The sequence below is a fragment of the Protopterus annectens genome, chromosome 8.part0 (assembly GCF_019279795.1).
Source record: "Protopterus annectens isolate FY-2018-M chromosome 8.part0, PAN1.0, whole genome shotgun sequence".
NCBI classification, from domain to species: Eukaryota; Metazoa; Chordata; order Ceratodontiformes; family Protopteridae; genus Protopterus; species Protopterus annectens.
This window is the reverse complement of record NC_056741.1, coordinates 141,687,468-141,697,960: the sequence shown is the minus strand read 5'-3', so window position 1 is coordinate 141,697,960 and position 10,493 is coordinate 141,687,468.

The following is a 10,493-nucleotide window of genomic DNA, read 5'->3' as shown; positions in this document are numbered from 1 at the left end:
AAGGGTCTTAAAGTGATTAAATAGGGTGACTGGTGGCAGTGATTGAAGTACCTTATAGTCTGGGAAGAGGGGGCACAGTGGGTAAACCTGTGCCATCCTCGCCCAGATTTTTTTGAGCTACTTGGGGCAGGGACATGAAGCAGTTTGACAGAAGGGGTGCTGGAGGACTTGGCCTGGTCACTTGGCTGAGGACTTGAGCCTGTAGCTGTGCTAGTGGGGAGCCTTATTGGGGCCTTGGAGGGATACAAATATAAAGCGACCCAGACCCCGGGCTGAGTGTTCTCCTAGTGTGCTCCTAAGGGAAATTGTGTTTGATGCAGAGAGATCTGTATCTGTAAATACTGTATTTTCCCCAATGTGAACATTCCCTCACTGGTGTCAGTGGACAGGATTGAGGACCATCATATTGGCATCCTTACCTTCTGCAAAATCCTTAAAACTTGTTTCCTTCCTCTAAACTCTTCTTCCTTTGGCCTCCATTACAGCCAGGGACTTTCTGAGAGTTATGGGGTTTATGGCAGCCATCATTCCTATACTCCTTCTGACCAGAGTCCACATGAGGAAGTATCAGTTGTTTCTGAAGTCAGTGTGGTTTCTACATGTTCATCCTTCAGTGTTTGTTGTTTCTCTTGTTCCCTGTCTGAAGAAGGAACTTCTCTGGTGGATTCAACAGTTGTCTTTAAATCTAGGGCTCACCTTTCAGCCTCTTCTTTCAGCTCAGGAATTGTTTTCAGATGCTTCAGACATGGGATGAGGAGCTGCTTTTGGCTCCCAAGAAGTACAGAGAGGATGATCACCTCTTCAGCAGAAGGAGTGCATGCTCCCAAGAGGTATGACCTCTTATGTTGGCTCTGCAGGCCCTTCAGCCTCTCTTTTTTTACAGGGACTGTCAAGGTATTCACAGACAGTATCACAGTGATGTGATATGTAAACAAACATGGAGGAACAAGAACTTCTTTGTCAGATGACACAGTTTGGGATGCTGGTGTCATGTATCAAGTGACTCTTCAGGCAGTTCATATCCCTTCAGAGTGAACATTATAGCTGACACTGAGCAGAGCCTTATCTCAATCCCAGGAATGGATGCTTCACAGGGATGTGTTTATGGACATTGTCCACCAATGGTGTACTCCAAACGTAGTTTGGTTTGCCTATACTCTGAACACACAGCTTTATTTGTTTTGTGACATAGTCCCAGGTCCTCTGGTGTGGCAGTGATATGCTGTCTATTTTATTGGGAATGGGATGTTTCGGTATGGATTTCCTCCCCTTCCTTTCATTCGAAAAGTCCAGTTCATAATAGAACAGAATGCTCCCAAAGTCTTGGGGACTCCATTTTGACCCCGACAGCAAGCTCTCCTGTCCCCTCCCCTACTTACCTATGAACAACTACCAAGCTATTCACTGTTATGCCCTACAGTACTAAAATTCTAACAGCTATTTTGTTTTTCTAGACTGAATGTATCTCCTAATCCTTGCTATTTGTAATGTATCTAATTGCTGAAAAGTGTTCAGACTGTCTCTATAGTTCAATGTGAATATCTGATTGAAGTATAATGTACTGTGTTTTGTTTTTACAACTCTGTATAAATATATTACTATTTGATACCAATCTGGAGCTTTTCTCCCCGGGCCTCCGCTGAAAATGGACCTAGTCCAGTTGGAATTTCCCAGTCAACAAATGTAAAATAAAAATAAAAAAATAAAGGTATTAGAAAATCTGATCAGTTGTTTGTTTTTTTCATTGTAGGTCAATAGGATTAGCTGTATCCAAGCCAGGTATTTCTTATTGGATTTCAAAGGCTTTTTATTTTTGTTACACTTTTCATGGCAAGAGCCTTTCTTCTTCTGTGAAGGCTCATTCAACTAGAGCTGTAGCTTCTTCTGGTGCTTTTTTCAAGGGGTTGGATACTAATTCTAGTCTTGAAGCTGCTGCCTGAACTTCTATGCATACTTTTACCAAACACTACAAATTGGATGATGTGTGCAGAGGTAGAGATGGTTTTGTTACAGCCATTCTTCATGGCTTTGTAGAGGGATGCACTGTTCCTTCCTCCTCCCAGGTTTGTTCTTGAGCTTTGGCAGTCTCCCACATGGAAGGAATACTGCAACAGTGAATGGAAGGACATAGTACAGTTGTGTAAAATCTGACCATAACAATATATGTCCTTTCCTTCACTGTTGCAGTATTCTCTCACTACCTCCATCCCCCAGTCCTCCTCCTGCATGGATGTACAGTTTAGATCCTGGCATTTATTACACTGGTCTCCTACTGGGGCAATCAATTCAGAGAATGCTATATACAGACATCACCACTGTGCCAAGCAAAAAGCATACTTGTGAAATTCGGCATACCTTAAAGAAACAGTAGGCTTTTGTATACTGGCTGGGCAGACATCAACGATAACCCTTGTCTTCTATCAGGATGTTGTGGTAATATTTCTGACATTATGTCAACCAGCAAACAAGATTTGAGGTATATTAGGGTTGGCACCCTATGGGTAAGGGAGGAGCTCAAGAGCTTTTGGTAGCCATGAGCTACAATAATGGCCAAGTCAGATCCAGAGATCAGATGTGAACCCACCTGTTGAGAAAGAATGAAAATGGTCAGCAGAGATGGAATGTCATGGTGAGTACAATAACTTATTTTTGCTTGTTAATGGCCAAAAAGTCAGGGGGCATTATACCAGTATTGGTTCTAAGCAAACTAAATCCAAATGGTCATGGTCCAGTCCATTGTGCCATTTCTAAGCAAAGACCATTGGATGTCCTCCCTAGATCTTCAGGATGTGTATTATCAAAGCAAAACTGGACAGGCAGTCCTGTAGACACACTCTCAGATGGGAGCCAGTCATTACCAATTCAGACTCCTGTCCTTTGGACTCAACACAGCCCCCAGGATGTAAACCAAATGTATGGGTGTGGTGGCAGCTCAGCTGAGGCTATAAGGATTCCGATTGTTTCCATACCCAGACGACTGGCTCCTCACCACCACATCATGCATCTCGTACAACAATCCATGAACTATTTGCTCCACATTTCTCACTCACTGGGGATAACAGTCAAGTATGCCAGATCAAATCTGACACCAGTACAGATCTTGGATTGTATTGGTGCACATATGAATGCAGCAATGCAAATTGCCTCTTTGCCTACTCATCACATAAATACACTCGTGTCTCAGGTTCTTCGGATTCTATCCCATCCACCTTCTCTAGCCAAAGTAATTTTAGTTATGTATTTTATTTCACTTTGACATTTGTTAACCAGGTATGTCAGACTGAGCATGTGCCCTTTTCCAATGGACAGCTGGGGAGAAAAGCTGCATACAGAGCAACTGTAAAGCAAAAATAACACCAAGTACAGAAAATTTCAGATACATGACAGATGCTAAGTACAGAACTAACACTACATACATAACAGTATAATACAAGATAAGATACAAGAGAAGTCAATATATATGGAAAAGAAGATGTTTGTGCATGGCAGCAAGGTGTGTTAGAAGTGAAACTTGTGTAATGAAGTGTGGAAATGAACATGCACACACAGTTTTCCAAATAAGTACATTTTCATAGTTCATTGTAGAAGTTTCACTTCTAACATGCATGGCGGCCATGCACATATTTTTTCTTTATCCATTTACTTTCTAAATGTCTAAGTTTGTAAGAGCAATAATTAAAAATATTATAACAATGTTCCCTATTTTTGGGCCTTTGTCCCCCATAAATAAGGTATGGCTTTCTACAGATTTCTGAGGATGAGAGGTATGAGTAGCACTTGTCACCCTAACTCAGTCAGCACCCCTGGGAGAGCTGACAAAACCATTTAATAACTTAGCTGTTAGCTTTGCAAAACATGACATCATTAGCCAGCCTTTACAGCAGTAATTTTATCTCAATGTTTTTTGAGCAGTTCTCCCTGACTAATGCACAAGACAGGTTAATACCATAATACCATGAACTACTGACAAGCCATTCATTACATTTGCCTACACCCAGCACATGTAAAGAGAGTGACAACATCCTCCTTTCAATGGAATAGTGGACCTAACATAGGCAAAGCAAGAGATATGGGACAAATAAGAAAGGTCCTGTTCTTCTTCAGTAATAATGCCTCTGATTCACCCAAAAACCACATGGAGGAAAAAAAAAATATACATTTGAAGAAAATAGTTATAACCGTGATTAAAGAAAGTAGTCTACACAAAAGAGGGTGTATCCCCTACTACATGTTAAACCAATCACATAAGCGATGAACTTGTTAATCTCCCAAAACAGTCACCAAAATAAGCTGAGCTCTGGTTTCAAAGCAAGTGTATTCTATTTGCTCTGAGGCTTCCTGTTCATTCAGCTGTTAGTTTGTATTTTCACTGAAATACTCAAGCAGGACTTAGGTTGCAATCCAGGAGGGTTGGTGTGTTACTATTAGTAATCACAAGCATGCTATTCTGTTTTTTTTTTTTAATGTTATACTTTGTATGGTTTGTTTTAGTACTTAAAACTCTGGCCTTACAGTGTAGGTAGCTGCCCGTTCACTTCTGTGGTATGGGAATTGTTTTCCAATTGTTAGTTGTCAGGGGAGGGGATTTGCAGGACTGGCCTGTTTTTGTTGGTGGTGTCCTGTAGAGGTAATGGGCAAGTGTTTGACAGTTTGCAGGAAAACAGTTTTTAGCTTTTTTTTCTTTATTTAAGGTGACAATCATTAGTGTGTGTCTGTGTGTTTGAAAAGCTAAACTGTGTGCATATGTGTGTGTTTGAAAAGCTGAAGTAGAGTAGGGAAGTCAAACTCAGCCCTACAGATGGAGTCAGACTTATGTACTTCCATTTTACTTTTGAGTTTCACTTCTGGCTAAATGAGCCATAAGAAGTGTCACTTCAAAAAGCTTAATTATTCATGCTTTAGGGTGTATGGCAGCAGTGAAAGTTCTACTTCCTTTAGCATGCGACTTTATATGTATCCTTCAGTGGAGTCTAGCTGCTCAGTAGTCTATTTTTCAACAACTCTTATCTCTTCCAATCAAGCTTTCAACAATATGCAAACACCACATTCAGTGGTGGATCCAGTCAGATGATATTTACTTAGGTGTATCCTTTGTTTTACCACCCCCAATGGCCACATTGAATACGTAAACCTCCCAATTGGTGAGCATTACCTGGGAAGAATGGTCAAAGGCATGTGGTCCTCCAAGAGACCAATTCACATATCAGCAACCTGGAGATGAGAGCAGTCATAGCTTTGCAGGAATTTCATGATGCTGTTCCTCTAGGGCCTGTTGTGATTCAAATCAACAACAAGTCTGTAGTCTGATACATCAACAAGCAAAGGGGAGCCCATTCTTAACCCCTCTGCTGAGAAGGTATGAGAGTGTGGCAATAGGCGATCTCCAACCACTTTCTATCTGCAATGTACATTCAGGACAATCCAACATACCAGGGGAGAAACTCAGCAGGTTCATTTTACTACCTCATGAGTAGTCTCTCAGTCAGTGGTGTATAAATTTTTCTGTCATTGAGGCCGTCCTTGCTGTGACCTCTTTTTTCTCCCACAGCAACAAGGGCAACAGGTATTTTGCACTGATCCACATTTGGCCATCCAGTCTCCTTTATGCTTATCCCCCACTTCCTTTGTTCCTCAAATTTCTACAGAAAGCATTTATGTTGGACTTCCAAGATGGCTGCACAATAAGTAGCAGCTTAACTCCAGGTCTTCCAGTATGAAAACAGAAACTCAACAGAGAAGGCCAGTAGACTTTTAATTTTGGGTAAATATCAGTAATGGTTGAGTAGTGTACTGCCTGGATGCCAGGAAAAAAGAAATACAGAGCATCTGGAAAAGAATCAGCTACAAAGAGTGAAGAAGATACAGTGACTGTGGAAAGTTCTGCAGCTGTTCCACAAAAAGCAATGAAACCTCCAGACATGATTTCCAGCTACCTACAGGAACATATAAGAGAACTGCACACAGACCTGTAAAACAAACAAAGGATGATAGAGTATATTAAAACAAACAATGCAAGGCCTTAAAAATGGAAGAAAGTGTAAACAGATATTCAGATGAGGTGATAAAGCTGCAAAAATGCAGAGTTTTAAATGAAGATAGCAGTGGCTGAATATGAGACTGCTTAGAAAGAGATTTTCAAAAAATAATAGAAGTGCAGGACACAGCATGTAGGGAAAACTGGAGATTTTCAGCTGTAACAGAGAAGCTGAAGGGAACATACTACATTAATTTTATAAAAGCACAAATAAGCAACTGAAGTGGTATTCCACAGCATTAGTTAGATGAAAGGGCACATTGTGTGTATGCTTCAAACCTGGCTGTGAGAAAGCAACCTAGACCTTTAATGGCAGAGATGCAATCCTACCAGCATAAGGTGCTTATTCTGACAAACCTGTGCCAAAGGTCGAAATACTAAAAGTGGGAGACAGCAGAGTGTTTGTTGATAATGATTGCTCATTGTACCCCAGGCAGAAGAGGAGTAAACTCAGTCCACTATTCAGGGAATGTTGAGATGCAGGTGTGAGATTTAAAGTGCTGTACCAAGCTGTCTTCAAGTTATTTTTTCATGGAGGGACAATATCATTTCTAGATGAAGTACATAATTAGGATAAAATACCAAAAGTTTGTCCAACAAAAAGTAGTTGTGAAACAGAAGGCAATTCTGTTTCTTGTTCTAGTAATAAATACAACAGAGAGACTGTATCTGTGCAACAATTTCCACTGTTTCAATGGAAAATGTAAGAGAGAAGGCCAGAGCTTAAGACTTGAGTAGAAGATTTGAGAGTACATTGGAAATGAAGCAGAGACAGGATTTGGCAGATGGAGATGAACAGTAATAAAGCCAGTAACTTAATGCAGTATTACACTGCAATAATTATATTTGTGAAATATGACAGAGCAAGGCCATCTAGACATATTGGACTTTTTCAGAATGTGTTGAATTTGTGGGGGTGTGCCCTACTTCATGTCAGTAAGGTTTGGAGAAATGCTTTGTGGAGGGGAAGAGAAGGGAGAAATTGAACTGTAAGTAAAGAAAACAGTTCCTTTTCTTAATAGTACTATGCTTGTGGTGTATGTTTTTCTTTGCGTGCTGTAAAGGAAATTTTCCTCAGGTATGTGTAAGTTTAATAGGGATTGTAAGTAGGTGCTGCTGTTCATTTTTTTTTTTCATTCTTCTGGCCTTCTCTGTTTGCTGTTCACTTTTAAGAAACATAGGCACTGAAATGTCACAAAGAAAGACAAAGCCTGGTTAAAAGAGCATGACAAAAGAACAATTAATCTGCTTTTTCTCATTCCTGCTTGGGAATGACTGGATTAAGTACCTTACATTGGTTTAGTAACAAAGTTTAAGAGAAAGCAAGTAAATCAAAAAGAATACTGAATATTATGACACTTTTTTCTAGCAAATGAATGTATGCTTAGTAACAAGTCGCTATCTGGCCATCATGCCTCCATGGGAACGGTATGATAAAGAAAAATTAACTGTCTGGTTCTCATTGCTCCATGGAGACAATCTGATAATGTTAAATTGGCTGTCTGGTTCTCATGTCTCCATTGAGTCAATCTGACAAGCAGAAATGGGTTACAGTCTGGTGGAGAGTGGTTGGCTGGTGAAAAAAGAGAACTGGCTAGTAGATAATGTTCTCTGAAAGCATTCTGGTGTTTTCACTGCTAGGAGAGCTATACAGATAAGTCAAAACCAGTTAGCAGCTAGTAGAAGCACAAGTTGCACCATGCTTCTTAGCATGGACAACCTTTCTTTTAGGTTAACAGAGGTCTGTGAGTGTAGCTGTCAGTTTGGGACATTTGTTCCTATTACAAGCTGAAAACTTCAATATTTGAAATTGTACATAGTTTTGTGTGTTACTGTTCAATAAATATGGGGGTTGTTTTTTTGTTTGAAGGTTTTCAATACAACCAATACATTTGTAAGATGTGACATATTTTGAAATGGATATGAGAAGAAGCCACTATAAAAGTTATAGAAGAACTGTAACCAGCGTGTGCCATATAGACAGAGAAAAAGTTTGTAAAACAAAAAGCTCACATACTGAACAGTCACCAACAACACTCTAATTTCTATGCAGAGTAGACTGTTAGTTCATCAATGAAGGGAATAAAAATGCAGACTGCAGATATCACATAAAAACAGAGAATTTATAAATTCCAAACAGGAAAAAATGCCAATTATATAAAAAAGGTCAAATGCTGTCATCCATTCAACCATGGACTTATCCAGAACCATTTTACTTGCATATAAAAATAATTTCTATTTAAAAATCAGGCAGTCATGTGATTGTTCAGTGGATACCACATTTGAAATTATTGGAATTGTGCCCCATATATGTTAACCTGGTTATATACCAATGGGAAAAGAAGTATGTTGTAAAATCTGATTTAAGAGAGAGAATGGAATGCCTACCTTTGTTTCTGGATGATATGTTCATCCTTTGGAAGGGTAGAGAACAATAAAGGGAAGAAGTTATTACCTACATCAACAATATTAACCTTTTTGTAAGATTTAAACCAGAGCCCCACTGACAATCAGATTGACTATCTGGAAGTGACAGTCTACAGAGATATGAGAACTAGTGTTTTGGGTCAAGGCTGTACAGAAAACCTACATTTCCTAATAAATATTTGGAGTTCAACAGCCGTCACCCTGGATACACAAACATGAACATTTTCAAAGGTCAATTAGTGAGAGCATCCATAATGAGTTCCAACAGGGTCAAGTTCCAGATGGGACTAAATAAATTAATTTATATTTTCTGAGAAAGTGGATATGCAAGAGATGTAGTATACAAAATTAGTGTGGAATTACTAATGGATGGGGCACTAAATAAAATCTACTATTAGGTATGACACGAGGGTAGTGCCCGAGACACCAGGACAAAATACAATCAGGAAAGGGTTTACATCAAGTCTGTGGTGTTATAATTGGATAGCTACACCAAAGAAAAAAAAGGATATATTTATTAGAAACTAGAACATATTTAGGGGTAATGATGATATCTTTACGACCACTGGTGAAACTCCAAGATTTGTCTATATGAGTGGGAAGAAGTTACATTTTTGATTGGAACACCCCAAGATAAAAACAATGTATAGCAACAAGGGCACCAAACATTATAGTGCATGCAACCAATGTAGATATATTTCAGAAGAACAGAAAAACAGTATAGGTAACCTGCTAGAGTAGTACATTTTGTAGATGGGAATTGTAACACCAGAGGAATAGTGTATATAGCAATTTTCTCAAGCCATAAATATTTCTGCAGTGGAAAGACAGAAAGGCAGTCTTGTGAACATATTTATGAACATTTACATACAACTGCCAAAAGCAACACAAGCAGTGCCCTTTATGGACACAGAGACATGTGACCCACATTTACAAAGTGTAAGTTTGGTATTTTAGAAACAATACCTAAGAGCATCGGGGGCAGTTAGGAAACACAGGTAGAGAAAAGGGAGCTCATTTGGCAGCTCAGGATGAATGCCATGTCAGTTCTTAGTTTAAATGACCAGACCTCATTGACACCAATACTGAAACTATTATCAGCTGATGTATAAATGAAGAGAAATAACTAAGCAAAACATAACAAGGTTTATTTGGATCCCTACTTTAAAAATGGAGTTTGAGAAGGTAACTTACAGAATGATTAAAATGTTTATTGTATACAACTTGCATGATTGTTTGCTATTTACTTTTTAAATGTGATTAACACACAATATATAAGGGTTGGCTAGAAATACCTATTTACTACATTTTTTTATTCATTTGTTTTATAACATAATACTTTACAGGATTTTTTAGGCTGGTTGATATCTGTTGTCTTGTAACTTGTGGTAAAATGCATGTTATATGGTTAAATGTAACATTGTCTGTTTAAAACTTTCAAATGTAGGATCAATTGAACAATAACATGACTGCATGATTTTTAAATAGAAAGAGGTGTTAGATGTAAGTAAGATGGTTGTGAAGAAGTCCATGGTTGAGTAGACAAAAGCGTTTGACCGTTTTTATGTAATTGGCAAGTCTCCATTTTATGTGACATCTGGAGTCTGTATTTTTATTCATTCCAGTGACTAAGAGTGTATAGTATATAACATTTCCACCTGTCCACCAGAGTATACATGTAACACAAAAGCTGGAACTAGACATAGTGGTACTTGTGATGGCCTAGGTGAGTACTGAAGGAGCCTCAATCCTCACCACTGACACCAGTGAGATGCGGCCACTAAAAACAGGAATGGATTTACTCATTATTTTGAAATTCAGCTGTTTGCACCAAGCAGAATTTCTTGTAATAGCATACAGAACATGATCTAGACCTGGGAATGGGCTCTGTGTTTCTCTCCAGACCCCAAACAAGACTTGACACTGACCACTTTGGAGCACTGTGTCCCAGTTGTAAGTAGCTGACACACCCACACTAGTTTTTTTTTATTGTCATGCACACACAGTCTTGGGAAAGGCTGGCAGAGATTTA